At 38.9% G+C, this 15,957-nt stretch overlaps 1 long non-coding RNA gene across 1 annotated transcript; it reads right to left on the minus strand.

Annotated features, from left to right (window-relative positions):
- Positions 1 to 819: 819 nt before the first annotated feature.
- Positions 820 to 15,950, minus strand: LOC119017947. The gene is made up of 3 exons (XR_005074612.1): positions 15,813 to 15,950; positions 14,202 to 14,293; positions 820 to 1,883 (listed from the first exon to the last, which is right to left on the minus strand). It is a non-coding gene; the product is annotated as an uncharacterized LOC119017947 (long non-coding RNA).
- Between the last annotated feature and the right edge of the window lie 7 nt (positions 15,951 to 15,957).

Consider the following 15,957-nt stretch of genomic DNA (forward strand, 5'->3'; position numbering starts at 1 on the left):
TCTGTCTGCCCCTGAGGCCATTGCCCCCGAGACGAGCAAAGCCCAAAATTATTCTGCATGACAGCAAATACTGGTAAAGTTCGAAAAAGGAAAGAACTTTAAAACTTTGTAGGACATTCCCAAACATCGGTCTTTCTCTCTCTCTCTGTCTCCTTCTGCCTCTCCCTTTAGCTTCCCCCACACCCTGAATTATATCTATCTATCCCCATTATAATTTGTTTGCAAAGGTTAAGCCATGTAAATTTTCAAACAACATAAAATTGCTTTTTGTATCCTTTGCTTATCCCTCGCAGACAATGGCACAGGATCCTCAATAAAAAAAACTTTAAGTGACTACATTAACCTTAACCGTTACTGTTATGTGTAAAATAGTGACATGACAACTGCGCAGGTTATTCCTCGATGTCATCTGACATTAGACTTAAAAAAAATAAAATAAAATAATTGTAAAAATAAAACAGACAACTAAATCTTGGATGTTGATCCATCCCCTCTGTGTTGGCTGCTTGATTTCTTGTTAGTAATGTTAATGTATAAATCTGTATTCAAGCACTACTCAAATAAATGTTTTTTGTACAGTATGTAATCTACCTCTTTTAAACAGTTTTTTTTTTTTTTTTTCATTTTACTCACACCCGGTTGAAAGGGTTCAATTACAGTAAAAGTTGGTTGTTTACTCATAGGCAGTTTCCAGCTTGAACTCAAGTGGTGACAAGTTTTCCTGACATAAAAAAAGTAGTAAAGCATCCTTGGAAGCTTCTAAAAAGCACTTTAAAGCACTCCTGCTACATTACACACAATGTTATGTGCTGAAAGACATCAAAACACTTAAGATGAACATGTCCATAATGTAAACTTTTCACCCTGATTTGAGAATGAAGATCAGAAAAAAGTTTGTTTGTCCCTGAAGCATATTTATATAGTTAGTGTCAATTGAAGGAAAGACAGTTCTTCTCCTGTGTCGACTGATGTTACCCGAAGAAAGAAAAATTCAAAAGCATAAATAACATTAGACAAATAGATATTCAATGGCTAATTGGCATTAAATGGGGCATCGAGCTTGGTGAGAAAACACTCATATCTTACTTCATCTTCATTAGTGGGAAAAAAATGGATGCGAGATGCTTGTGTTGTGTACGTGTGTGTGTGTGTGTGCATGCATGTACTTGATAAAAACTAAATGTATTTACTATGTCTTTTCAGTCAGGGTTGTTTCTTGCAAATTTTGAAGAATCAGTTTGAAAAAAACACATTCTTATATTACTGATGGTACAAGATGCATCAGCTGAACAAGACATTATTTTGATTTACATGACACTGATAAATAGTAAACTATTATATTATAGCAGTTTCAATGCTACAGTGACTGATATAAAAAAAAATTACAAGGTCAAATAAAAATGTCTTGTTTGGTTTGTCTATTCAGGGATATTGTGGAAAACGGCAGTGCAACATCACAGATTGCTTGAATGAAGACCAACTCCTGTAGTAACATGGGTTGTGTGGGGTTTTTTAGGCTGTATCCAGATACAAGATATGTTTCAATATTTTTTAAATGTCCTCAAAAGCACTTTAGAAATGATAGGATTGAGTGAAAAGATTAAATATCTCTATATTTTCTACCAAATACCTAGATATCTATAATGCAACAATATTGTCGCGATGACTTAGATTTATGATAATCATCAGTAACAGGGATATAATGACTCAGTGGGTAAAGGCACATATTACCACCTTTAAAGTTTGAAAAACAAGAAAACGGAAACGGGAAATGGGAAAAGTCATTACAGTGAACAGCTAGCCAAATTCACACAAGGTAGAAGAAAAACAGTTGTAAGGCTCACAGTCAGATTATGCCTCTCCGGACAGACAGTCAGAAGTACCTGGTGAGACACACACAGGGAAACAGACAGACAGAAAGGCACAAAGACAGGTAGCTAATGTTATATATAAGAACTCCCAGGGACTTGCTACAGCACACAGCAGAGCACCTGGGGACATGGCAGCCATATGTTTAAGCTTTGTCTCGTCCTACAAAACTCAGTCTGCCCTTCACGTGATTTGTCAAAGGGCTGCGCACGGTGACAGGTACAGGGTACAGGAGGACCCGAGATACTGAGACACAGAGCAACTAAAGGAGAGAGGTGGATGGAGGGAGAATGGCCAGCCATGGGGGGGTTGGAGGGATGAAAAGAAAGAGAGTGGGAGGCTTACGTGAGATACAGGAGGGCTTCAAGACGCACAGGAAACAGAAGAAGAGAGCTGAGGAGTGTTAGGTCACAAAACGGGTTAAAAAGCGTGTCTTGGGGGTTGTATGAAGTAAATTAGGAAGAAAGGGAGCATGGAAGGAGGGAAAGAAGGAAAGGGGACATTACAAGCTGGTAAAACGCAGCGGGAACGGATAGTTTAGAGATGAGATGGGGCGGCGGAGGTATAGGTTAAGAAGTAGAGTGCCTCCAGGCTTCTTTTCCTCTCCTTCTCCCAACTCCCTCTCTCCCTCCACCCGCTCCTCTCTTGTCCCGTCTTTCAGCCCCCCTTTACCTCCACCCAACCCCCACCTCCACCTCTACCATCGCCCCGCTCTCTTTCTCTCTGTCCTTCTGTGCAGGGGGTTGAGGCGCTGAACAGATTATGGCGTAATTAAGGCGCTAAAGCAGCACATTATCCACCTGGTGGCTTATCCAGGGTGGCTAGCACCGTGGCTAGGCTAATCAGCCTATATGTGTGTAGGTGTGTGTGTGTGTGTGTGTGTGTGTGTACAGCCAGCAGCATTGGGGCCCATCTCACCTGATTAAGGCCTCTTATAGGGATGTGTTAAAAGCATTAGGTGAGGACAGGAATGTAATTCGTCATGTTTAAAGGCTGGAAATTGAATCAGGGATTAGGAAGCAGCCAAATGAGCACACATACACATATTCAGCTAACTGGAGGGGAGTCATATCTCTCTCTCTCTCTCTCTCTCTCTCTCTCTCTCCCTCTCTCTCTCTCTCCCCCTCTCTCTGTCTCTCTTTCATCATGTTCTCCCCCTCATCTGTCCTCTCATTCTCCATTTCAGTCTACTTATTTAATTTCTCTCATTCCCTCCACCACTCTCTATTTCTTAGTTGACTGTAAGGTTACATGCATTTCAGAGCAGGGAGACAGGACATCTCACCCACACTCTTTCTTTCTCCTGACTCTCTCTCTCTCTCTCCACTGTCCTCTAAGTGGTTAAATTGAAAATAATTGTGCAGACAGACCCCAGAATGCAATCAAAGAGCAGGACAATGTAGTCGGAAGTGAAGCTGGTATTATTAGGTTGGGGAGAGTACTAAGTGTATAGTGAAATACCTCAGAGAGTAATTTTATACCTTCAGACTTTATTAAAGCTAATAGGTTTATATATACCTCCCCGAGGCTGGTCAATTCATTAGTTGTAACCGTTAGGAACTATTACGCACACAACAAAGTCAGAGCGTCGAGACAGAGAGGAGGAGAGGAAGAGTGTGTGCGGCTGCATGCCTGTGTTCATGTACTCTTGAGACGTGTCATAAATAGCAAATCAGAATTTCCAAAAAATATCACGACACTAGATCATTCTAGGTAGCAGTAAAAAAAAAGAGCTCAAACTTAAGTCTGTTAAAATGATAAATGAAAAAAGTAGTTCAGTGTTTTTTTTTTTTTTATCAAAAAGCTACTCAAAACATATAAATTAATGTTTTATCAAAATGCGATGCAAATACTGCTCTAAAATAACATATTTATTATTACTTGTTATTATCCTGTAACTTAACTGCTCTCTTATACTGAAATCCCATGGTTTTGTGTTTCGATGTACTTCAATCATCAAACTAACTGGTAAATAGAATGTGATACGCATCTTATTATACTGACTATACTACTACTATTTATATTAAAATGATAAAAGTAAGATGTATTAAAATAAAAGAATTTGACAATTATTGTAGTACTGAAAATAAATAAAAGGGCTTTAGTTAAGACTTGAGTAGAGAAAGACTACATTCATTTTGAGGAAAAACAAATGTGACTTCACCATGTCATTTGGCAAAGTACACATGTAACGACGGCTGTCTGTGAACAGCCTCTGACTTTTGCTAAAGCAGCGCTGAACATAGAATCTCATCAGAAAACTTAAAAGAAGAAAGAAAGCATGCGCGCCATATTGGAGTGTCTTTGTCAAGGGCGCTGTCTTTATTTTCATACACTGCTGAGTGGGACATGCTGAACGGTAAAATGGTGAGTGCTAAAGAGCCAGTAGTGTGTGTGTGTGTGTGTGTGTGTGTGTGTGTGTGTGTGTGCGTGTGCGTGCGTGTGTGTGTGAGCATCCTTATATGTGAGAGACACCTTGAGGGGGTATGAAGGTGATGATGGTCAAGTCAAAGCCTGTTTGAACCATAAACAAGATGAAGGAAATTAAAAATTGTATTTTTGTTGCCATGCACATGATTTAAGTTATTTATTAGGACATTAACACTTTATAAATGTATGACATAAACATTTTCTGGTCCCTGGGATACACTGCAACAGTTTCACAGTCTGGTGCAGAAAAAAATGTGCTGATTTCAGCAAAATGACAGTCTGTTTAGGGAAAACATTTAATCTACCACAAAAACAATTATTACCAAATTATGCACATATATGGAGTCACTTTTTTAAGATTCAGCTGTGTATGTCCCATATTTCTTTCTTTCTTTTTTTTTTTTTTACAAAATACTGTATGTCCCAATTTTTTCAGTAAGCAGTATGACTGTAGTGTCCTTGAGCAAAAGCATTGGACCCCTCTGGTTCCCATGGGTGCTCTTTAACAGTTGACCTTTCTCTCTGACCTCTTTGAAGACAGCAAATTAAATATAGGAATGACAGATTAAAATATAAAACTTTCCTAATGCCTTTTAATGTGATATGTTCATTCAGTGGACACTCACAACTTCACAGCCATGCTAGCAGCTGTATCATATAAATCACAATAGAAAACATTGACAAAGTCCAATTTTTTTTTTTTTTTTAAAATAGTTACTTGAAGAAGAATATTGCCCTTGTTATATTGTAGTCCAATATTCAAAATAGTTTGAGTCACTAAATTGATGAGAAGGTGGAAGAGAGAACAAGTTTGCCTTTAACTATTCTGTAAGTACGAAACCTTACCTGCTTCTAAACTGGAACAGCACAAAAGAATAAATCTTAGAAAACTTAGATTAAACAAGGAGAGAAGGCATCAATACAGAAAGGCTGAGTCACTGTCAAGGGCACCTTTTTTATATTCAGCGCCGGGTAGGACATATGTGATCATGCATCTGCAGCTACTACAAAACTGTGACTGTACTGCCGGCAACAAGAGAGCATATGGTCCAAAAGGATTCTGCCATTTTTAATCAGCAACCAAATTCTTAAGAGACAAAATATCTGACATCTATAATTTCTGCATATGTATATTTCATTCAAACCAAATGTTGAGGATTTTATTAAAAGTCAGGGTGATTGAGATTCAGCCTCGTATCTCAATGTTTTTTCTCACGATCTGTGCATGGAGCATCAACCAAATGTTTAATCATCTGATTCAAATGAAATTCACTAAAGACCAAGTCAGCTAAAAAATAAAAAATACAGATTGTTTAGAATGCACTTGAATAACATTTCCACTGATTGGCTCTATTAATTTTAATAAGCATGCATATTCATGTTGTTAATAAATATACGGCTGTGGCAGAAAATCTTAAAATATATATTTCTAGTCTCTGTCTTTTTGTTTTTAATTCTAAACATTTTTATATTTGCAGCATTTTGTCTATACATTCATGCTTCTGCAACATGCAGGTCGTTGTCAAGATTGCAGCACGCTGCATCTTATGTGGTCACATCTGTAATTCTATTTTTGGACTGGAAACGCAGTCAGACGAATGTCATTGCCACTAACACAATAATAAACAGATTTCACCCTGAAACATCTTCATTCAAAAGCTTAACAAAAAAAGACACTGGCAGTCATGATTTTCTTTTGTCACAACATGTGAATTATTATAAAGAAGTAATAGCTTGTGATATGCCCTCTGAAAATTCAATTAAATAACTATTGTCATTAAAAATCAAACGCATTTTCATGCAACTTAACATGACAAAGAATTAAATCTCTATAGTCATCACATTGTTTTTAGTATTAGTGACTATTATTATTATTAATTGTTTTCTGTAATTACAGTATAATTACAGCATAACTACATGTAACAAAATGTGACACAGCTGCTTCAACCACCAGGCCAATTATTCACCTGACCTTGACTGAATTTACTAATCACACTGTTAGACGTGGTGACACCATAAGACAAATACACCAGCTGTCCTGTATTTTTTCACATGTTAGTACTTCCTGGTGAACAACTCATAATTCACCATTTACATTTAATTACTGTCCAATGACTTTTGTAACCAGCACGACTAGGAATCAACATAATGGAAATGTCATGATGATATGGTTTCAATAAAAACAAGTCAATCTGATCATCAGGAAAATATCAATCCCACTCTCAACATCATTAAAATGCCTCGTCTTACCCGAAACTTAGTGTGGGCCTGTTTAGTGTGATTTGAGGTGTAAACCTGTTACAGTGTTATATATTCAGCCTGTTCCATTTACCTGCCCATACTTAATAGAAGTTGAGCAGCAAAACAACACCTTTCAAAACTAATTGAACCCACAGGAGCTTGCAAGCCGAGCATTTGGATGAATCTGTGAATTATGTGAGAGGTTGCAGTTATCAGAAGGAAAATGTCATCCTTGCTCTGCCTGTCTCGATGATCTAGTGCGCTCTTTTTTGTTTATAACTTCACTTTATGCGTGGTTGTTCTGTAGCTATTCTGGTGCTGAATGTGCTGGATGACTCTGTCTGCCAGCTCAAAGACAAAGAAGGACGGTCATTAGACTATTCTGTAACATCAGGTACTGTACACCGCTTTCTCTCTCTCTCCCTATTTCTTTCTCCCCCTTTCTCTCTCGCTAACACACACACACTTTCCATCTTTCTTGCTCTATTTTTCTATTTCTCACTCTCACACACACAGATGCACACATACACACACACACATTTGTCCTGCGCTATGGTACGCATTCCATCAAAGTCCAGTGTCATTTCCTGGTATAGAGCGCCATCTACAGGTCCTATGAGCACCATCTCAGATGCAACTCAAATCTCCCCATTTCTCCCATCTCCTAACAGCAATGACTGTGATGTTTGATAAGTGTCATCACACAGGCACACTATCTATAAATAGATGGAATTCAATACATTATTTTAAAAGCCATCTTCTGCAAAGGATGACACTAAACATAATGTTTTGCAATGAATGGCCTGGTAGAAAAAATAGGCTGTGTGAAGAACAAAACTGAAGTGTGCTTTAAAACAAGATTATATTATGAATCCCTGACTTTGTCAGCTGGAAAGAATAAATGTATGGCTTCATGGCTGACATACCTTAGACTGGTTCTTTTCATATTCTACTCAATTACAACTCATATTATTACAAAGTACTTTTAGATAAAAGTTTAAAAGAGAAGTTGTATCATTATAAATTGGGGAAATGCACTGAACTGCATGGGAATATAGACTCTGTATGTGCTTCTGTGTGCGTGTGTGTGTGTGTGCGTGTGGCACACCGCACGTACATATTCTGTATGTGGCTGAGCAAATGAAGCCGTCGGCCTAAGTGCAACTGCTTTAGCTTTTGTCTTCTTCTAGCTCCTACAATAGCCTGTTATATTTGTTAAAGTGATGAATGAGTTTGCCCATTCCATTCTTCATTGTGTGTGTTTTTGTGTGTGCGTGTGTGTTCCAGCCTTCTCAAAGTCATTGTTTCCCTAGAGAGGGGTCAGTGTGCTGGTCAAAGCTTTCTGCTCACCTCCCACCACTGACCAGAGAGAGGGAGTGAGGGAGGAAGGAAGGGAGGGAGGGAGACGCACTGACATAAACCTGTAATGTAGAGAAATTAAAATAACAGTCTGATCTTTCACTGTTTCTTCTGCAACTTTTCTATATTATTTGATTTGTAATATTTACAATGATAGACAAAGGTAAAGAGAAGTACCTGAGATGTTCTCCTGAAATAGAATGAAGGTAAGCAGCATATGTTATGTCAAAGGGAGAAGAAGAGGAAGAAGAAGAAGAAGAAGAAGAAGAAGAAGAACAAGACATGTGAAGTGTGAGGAAACTCAGAGAGAAATATCCACTTTTTAATATTTCTGTAAAAAGGCATTCAGTGCAGCTAGAAATAAGACAAAATATTCAAACCAAGCCTGCCAGTTGGGTCATGGGCTCACTTTACACACACACGGACACAGACACACACATGCACACATACATAAGCACACACACACAGACACACACACACACAGTCCGAGCATTATTAAACAGTCTGTCATGGGGGTTGAGTGTGTCGCTTCTCTCCCCCATTCGCTCACTGCCCCTAGAACAATTTCAATTTTAATAGCTTTTACTATGTATCTGAAGCACTGGAGACATAGAAAGAAAGGGCAACACACACACACACACACACACACACACACACACACACATACACACACACACACACACACACAGCCAGGGAGAGAACTAGTCCCCCTTGTTGAAAATAGAGCCATCAAAAATGAAGGCCAGCCCAGCACAGCCGACAGACAGACAGAAAGATCCCGGGAGCATCTTGTAATTATCCCTGTGGACGAGTTGCCTCTAGCTGGGCTCAGCTACCCACCCCAACCCCCCTTTCTATCATCCCTCCATCCTGCCGCTAACCCCTCTGCTGCTAATTTCATCCCAGGGATTAGCCCCCGCTTGCTTGTCTATCTTGTAATATTTCTGGGGGGTGAAATGGTGAAATATCGCCTTCTTCTACTTGTAACAGGACTTAGTGAGCTGGGCCGGGGCATTCTTGTGACTCCCTCCTTCCCCCCTTACTGCTATTCAGCGATGGAGAAAGAGGGTTAAACAAAAAAAAAAAAAGAGAAACGAGGAGGGAGAGAGAGAGAAAGAGAGAGAGAAAGAACACCCCAGGAAGTGCCTCTGCTGCGACGCAAGCTCTACCGGGAAGTGACCGCAGAGAAGGTGTGAAGGTGAAAGTGAAAGCGGTGCGTGGCGGCACAGCGCTCTGGTAGTACCTGCAGGGCAATGCAAGCTGTTTTCTTTATGCATAAAAGAGAAGGAGGGAGGAGGAGACATCGAGACAGAAGTGCCCCACACCGCATATCCACAACCCAAGTCTTTTGTCTATCTATCTGTCTGATGTTCTGTAAAGCCTACCTGTCTGTGTCTCCAACTGACTTTTCTATGATTCTTTAAACTAAAATATGCCTGTCATTTCATGCACTGGGTTGGCTGTGGGAAATGTGCTACTGTCTATAAACACGCCGTATAAGGGACGTGCGATGGGGATCTCTGTCAGCTGACACCAACAAGCAATAATTATATGCTTCTAATGACCAATAACAATATGAAAACAATAAGAGAGAAGTTCATAACCTGGAGTAAGAAAGTTGAAAATGTAGTGATAATTTAATATTCCATTACTGTAATAGGATTTCTTTTGCTCAAATCTCTTCTTTTCTTTTCTCTATCTTCTTTTGGTCAAAACTTTTTCCCTCTTCTCTGAACTCTAGTGGAACATGTATTGAGAATTGCAATTTTGTTTTCTTCACTGAAACTTCGTATTACTGGCTTTATTTATCAGCTTTAATTTTTATTACTTCCTGACAATTTATATCTCACATTTGACATGTGATGTTTCTTTTATGGGTTGGGTCAAAGTAAATTCAAAATACAGTGAAAATTTGTGAATCATTACAAGATAAAGTATCTGTCAGGATAACCTACAGTTCATTTTTAGAATAGTGAAAAACTATTATATAATTAATATTTAACAAGGATCCTATCCTTCCTTTATTTGGGAAGGACATTGGCAGGGTGTTGAGTTTTTTTCCCCTCTACTTTGTCCTGTTTTGTAAGCTTTTTGACTACTTCCTTTGTTGTCTGTGTTTATTTTTAATTTCGAACAAGTAAAAGAGGACAAAATGTCTCATGTCTAGGGGATAAAAATAATTTGTTGTCAGTTCCACTCATGGATTTAGATTGAAATTATATAAAGCCAAATTTCCCCCAACTGAGTAGTCACTCACATCACAGATGTCACAAATTTAAATACAAATTATCGTCTTTGATTTGGTGAAAAAAATACATCCTAACATTTACAGTGTGTATAATCCCTGTTCGTCACCTTTAAAATCACAAAATAGGATTATATGTGTGTGTTTCTATGTATAGGTATTCTCTGTCCATCTTTGTGTGTGTGACCATGTGGATATCCGTCCACTTGTGTTTGTGTGTTTAAATCTATGCAGGTGTCTCTCCAATCTTCATGTATGTCTGTATATTTACAATATCTCTTTGCCGCGTGTGCGTCTGTCCATCTGTGTGTGTCTGCATGCATGTTTTTTCTGTTCGTACACTAAATGACCTATAGCCCTCTGTCTCTCACACACTCCTCTCCATCACTCCAGCCTCTCATTACAGCTGCAGAACCCCGGCCTGTCACGTAATTAAAGGCAAAGTTATAAATGACCAGCAGGCCAAAAGCCATATTTCACAGGTGGCCGCATATTTATTTATAATTTTTCACCTTTAAATGTGTTTCTTATGCAAATGAGAGCCAGGACACTTTTCAATTAACTTTGGGGGCCAGTCCCTCTAAGTACCGCAGAAGCTTGTTATTGAAAATAGAGTATTTTTGTTATCAGCCATAAATTATTCCTGCATGTCAAAGAAATTGAAAGATGTAATGTATGGGCCTGTATCTGGCGCTTCCAGAGGTGGCTAGTGTATTTCCCCTCCCTTAAGGACTTGGCGATTGCTTTTCGGGAAACACCAATTTTTTTTTCACTAACAGGTACATCTACAATTCAACCCCTCCCATTTTCTTTTTTTTGCTTTTCTACAAGACGCTCTCTTTCTCCTCTAACATCCACACACAGTCAGACTTGCACTTACACTGCAGGGCAGTTTAACGGTATATTATATGAGCAATTGGCAGGCAGGTAGGTAGCAAGGTATGGTTCTTTTATGGTGACAGACTGAGAGTGTCCCCCTCTGCCTCATTTTCTCCTTAATTGACCTGCTGAGGGAAAGCAGTGGAGCGACCCCGCTATACTATCACCTCAGGGAGAGAGAGAGAGACGGAGGGAGAAGGAGATTCAACAGAGCCAACTCTCTATTGGCAGAGTTTGGAAGACAGAAAGTTAAGTAGCAGAGGTATCAAAAGAGAGAAACAGTAAAGAAAGAGACAGAACGGTTGTAAACCGGGGAAGGAACATGTGTTCCTCCTGCTCTCCTGTCCCGTCTGTAGCCCTTCACAGTGGGAGATGTGTAGGATACGCTTTGAGGTACGTGTGTGCACATTCACAAGTGTGTTACCTTTGTTACGATGTGTGTGCACCGCGCATTAAGGTGTGTGTGTGTGTGCAGCTGTGCCCTCTCCCTGGTGCGTAAAAAACGTCCATTAATTGAATTCCCCCTAATTTCCCGTCAGCCTCGCCTTGCAGAGCGAGACGCCTGCCTGCCAGCCGCACAACGCCACACTTCAGGTATGGTGGATAATGGAGGATGACATTTCTGTCCCACCATGCCTCGGGGCAGCATGTGATACATGGCTTCCTCTATGAAGGTTAAACTCAGCTAACCTGCCTTTGGCGTTTCATTACCCACTTGTTAAATACTCTTTTGGTAATAAAATGATTAAAAATTTTATTGCTTCTCTCAAATGAGGCCTCTTTTCAAAGGGATTTAATGACTTTGGAGATGGATGTGTGTGTGTTTGTGTGCGTGAGTGCACTCTCTGTGTGAATGCACGCATGCGTGCGTGTGTGTGTGTGTCCAGACAAGTGCATCTCCAGTTAGGCACGACCAGTGTGTAAAAACCTAATGAGAGTGATATGCTTTACAGCCAAACCACCATTATTCTCAGCCAAACGACCTGGGCCGTCATTATGTGTAAAGTAGCAATACCTTTTCCCTCTGCCGGGGCACATTCAAACAGACATGTTTTACATACAGCTCAGTCTGTGTCTTGAAGCGAAGTGAAGTATTTATACTAAAATGAATGGGCCTGACTATTTTTACATCACAAGTTAAGCAGCGTGGCTATAGCAACGGGACATAAAATATTATATTCGACCCATTAACAGGAACTACAAGCCTTGCCTTGGCCAATATGGCTCCACAGCGACTGAGCAAATCATTATACCCAGTGTCATTTTGGCTGTAAAATTAGCAGTAAAGGGACTTGAGAAACTGATCTCAAAAACCCAATAAAGCAGTTTCTTAAGGTCTGAGTCAGGAAACAGAAACGGGTCATCGGGGCCTGTTTTAAGGCCACCCACTATTTAAGAAAAATATTTTTAAGTGCAATGCAAAAAAATATGGTGTTTCTATTGAGAGAGTTCTAATAAATAGTGTTTTTTTATGACTTCTGCTTTGTTTAAGTAGTGCTAACAAAAGATTTATATAGAGTTAATTAATTAGAGTTAAAAGTTTGCAATCTTTTAATTGGACATCTCGATGTCTCATATCAGGGTACATGATGTCAAAACAGAGCGTCCTTCGTGGGTGGTAACATTTTGAATTGCTTCAAGGAAAAACATATAGTTTTCGTTCAGGGATTTCCCAGATTAGCCTGCCTCAGAGTCGGGTCTCTGGGTCCCAATCAGTTTTGTTGGGGCCCATTGTTGGACTGCTGCTGCCCTCACAGAACCTCTGTGCACGTGCACACACACAAACACACACACACACACATTCACACACACACACACACACACAGGCGCACACTTAATAAATGGCTGGGTCCCCCTCCCTCGGGCCAGAGGAGTCGGTGCTGGCCGGTTCATCTGATATATCATGGCAGCCCGCTCCGCTCTGCTCCACTGGACCCTGTCCAACACCTGTTCTCCCATCAGGGGATGTTGTGTTGGCGTGGCGTGGCTATGCCACTGTACAGATTGGCACTGCCCAGTTGGGGCAGCAGAAAGGATGAAGTATGAGATTCCCAGTGACTAAATGTAAGCTGTAATTAGGAGGGAGGACCACAGTGGAAAACGGCCATGACTTATAAATATCCTCTGCATTTTAGGATTTAGGTATCACATTGGAATAAAAGACATAAGAGTCTTGATAACACAATACATTAATCAACTTAATTATGAATAAATTACATTATTATTTTAGCAGATGGATGAACCATTTCAGCTGCTGCTGGATTTGATTTGCACAGTATTCTCAAATCACTGTAAAAACATCAGTTGCATGAATTAAGCCTAAAGTCTTGCTGTCATATGATGTATTAATAAATTGATATAATTAATAGTTATAAAATAATTGATAAATAATGTACATTCTATATGTTTTTTAAAAAATGCTTTAATAATTTATATTTTAGCTTTAATGTTAATAATTTATACTTAAACTTGAACTCTCCCTACTTATCACAGTTGTGTACAGACAAGGTTTTTAAAGTACTTTATCTCTCTAAATGAGTGATGTAGATAATATGATTATACAGAGAATTTCTTTACAACTTACATGCTAATTGGACCGCTCATGTTTCTTTCCCTCAAGACTTAACTCTTAACACTGGGTAGAAAAAAGATGCTGCATCAAATCTCAGCAAAAAAAATATTAAAATGTTGCCATAACTGACTGAAATATTGGACATTACTGAAATAACTAACATCAAGTTGCCAAAATAGTCTAATGTAGTTTTAGTTGTAAAACTTCAAAAGACTGCAGAGTTGCAAAGGATACATATACAGTTCCAAAATATTGCAGCAGTTGAAATTGCTCATCAGAGTCCAGGGTTTTCCCACATATCTAATAATTCATTGATTGGTGACCTTTAATTGTCTTCTTTCTCACTATAATTTAGTTTGTGTCAGCACCAAGACTTAATGTGGCAGATGGGAATACAGCAGGGGAATTATGAGATGTACTGTATATGAAGCCATATAATTTAGAAAATGTGAAAAATGCAATTTAATACATTAGCATCCGCATGAAACACCTCATTTTGTGGTGACATTCTGCAGTGACAAAAGGTCAATATAAACCTGTTATGATCCATGCGTTTCTACCAACACGACATTGAGAGGTGAATATTAGCAGCCCTTGTGTACTCACCTGTCTGTCTGTTGGTCTGTTGTGGGCACAGGGACATTTAGCACAGGGGGGTTGGGGGGTCTTTCTCTTGTCCCATCAGCATGACAGATTTCCTGGGTGAGAGAGGGGAGGTGCCAAATGAGAAATTAACATCTGCATTGCCGCATTGGTGGGTTCTCACCATTCAGGCTGTGACGTAAACTTGTCACATATTCACAATTCTGCCCATGTAGGTAGGTTTCTTTTCTTTTTTTTGCTCTCATCAGTAAAAAGCCATTTGGGCAGGTATGAATCTCATATGACAAAGGATAACTATTAAAATTGTAACTAAAATCTTTAATGAAAATAATCATGATTAAATTTTGCCCAATGTGTTAGATACTGTTCTGTTATCACCATTATCAAGTTTTTAATGAAAACTAACAACATATAGATATTTAACAGTCTCACACAGGTAGAGTCATTACAAAATAATGAACACAAAGGTTTACGCTGAACTTTAAAACTACCACATTTGTTCAGTTCTTCAGGCTTTTTTTTTTTTTTCTGGCTCATCAGATAAGAAATCATAATGATGAAACATCTTAAGATCTGAACTCATCACAACATTCAATAGAAGTTACATTTTCATCAGCTGTTACCATTAATGTGTTCGCTGTCTAATGTTACTAAACAAAACTACTTTTTAAAAACTACAGTTATGCAGATGAAGTACTTAGATACAGTGTGTGAGGGGGAACAACACTGTAACATTACTGTGATAGTTGGTATCCCCTCTCCTCTCCTGCTCGGAGCTGCAGACGGAAAGTCCACCTTTAATCCAGTAGAGGGCGACAGATATATAGATATGAGTTGAGGAGTGGAGCGTTTGTAAGTCTCAAAACAATTTTGATTTGCTTGACTAGCTGATACAATTCACAGAACTAATGGTACAGTTTCATTTGATTGTTGTTGTTACTTTTTCCAACAATGTCAGGGAAGGTGGTTTACTGATTATGTTTTTAAACATGCTTTTTCCTCATTATCATCACTGGGAGAAGTGTCTCTGTCTGTTATTACACAACTTGTCTGTACTTACACACAACTCTGATCCATGATCCAAGATCTTCATACAACTGTTTGTTTTCACAACTGAACAGAAAAACTGATCTTAATGGACAACAAAGTTATGTACTGTTGTCTATATGACTATATTTTTGTCTAGACTGGGGACTTTATTTTCTTCCGAGAACAGCTTGTTCATTCAGTAATGGAAAAAAATAAATACTTATGAGTTTGTATTACCTCATTAATATAGTAAAAATTGAAGTTTTGATTTTCAATTTTTGATTCTACAAAAATGCATAGTGTCCCTTTAACACACGCACCTCTACAAGGGACATTTCAATTAGAGACACGTGAAAAGTTTGAAAAAATAAATCTACAGTTTATTCTAAAAGCCTGTACGGTTTGACTAAATTAGCGAGTGAGGAACACAGAAATAGGGACTTTAATCCTCAGGCCCACCTGACCATACTTCTTCCTTATCTTAGCTAGCCTTAGCTAACTATTTGTCAGGGGTGTTGCCTGATTTAGCATAAATTCCTGACGCAACTATCAACTTTTACGGTTTTTAAGGACATTTATTTCTACCTGTGTAGTTGTTGCTTGTTCTTCGTCAATTCAAAACAACAATAAAATCAACTTCAACGATGTGACAATAAGGTTGATAAGAGTAATTAGTCAAAACGCAGTAATTAGCAAAAAAAAAAAAAAAAAAAGTCAACCGCCGCTCGGA

This window comes from Acanthopagrus latus, chromosome 4 (genome assembly GCF_904848185.1).
Source record: "Acanthopagrus latus isolate v.2019 chromosome 4, fAcaLat1.1, whole genome shotgun sequence".
NCBI classification, from domain to species: Eukaryota; Metazoa; Chordata; class Actinopteri; order Spariformes; family Sparidae; genus Acanthopagrus; species Acanthopagrus latus.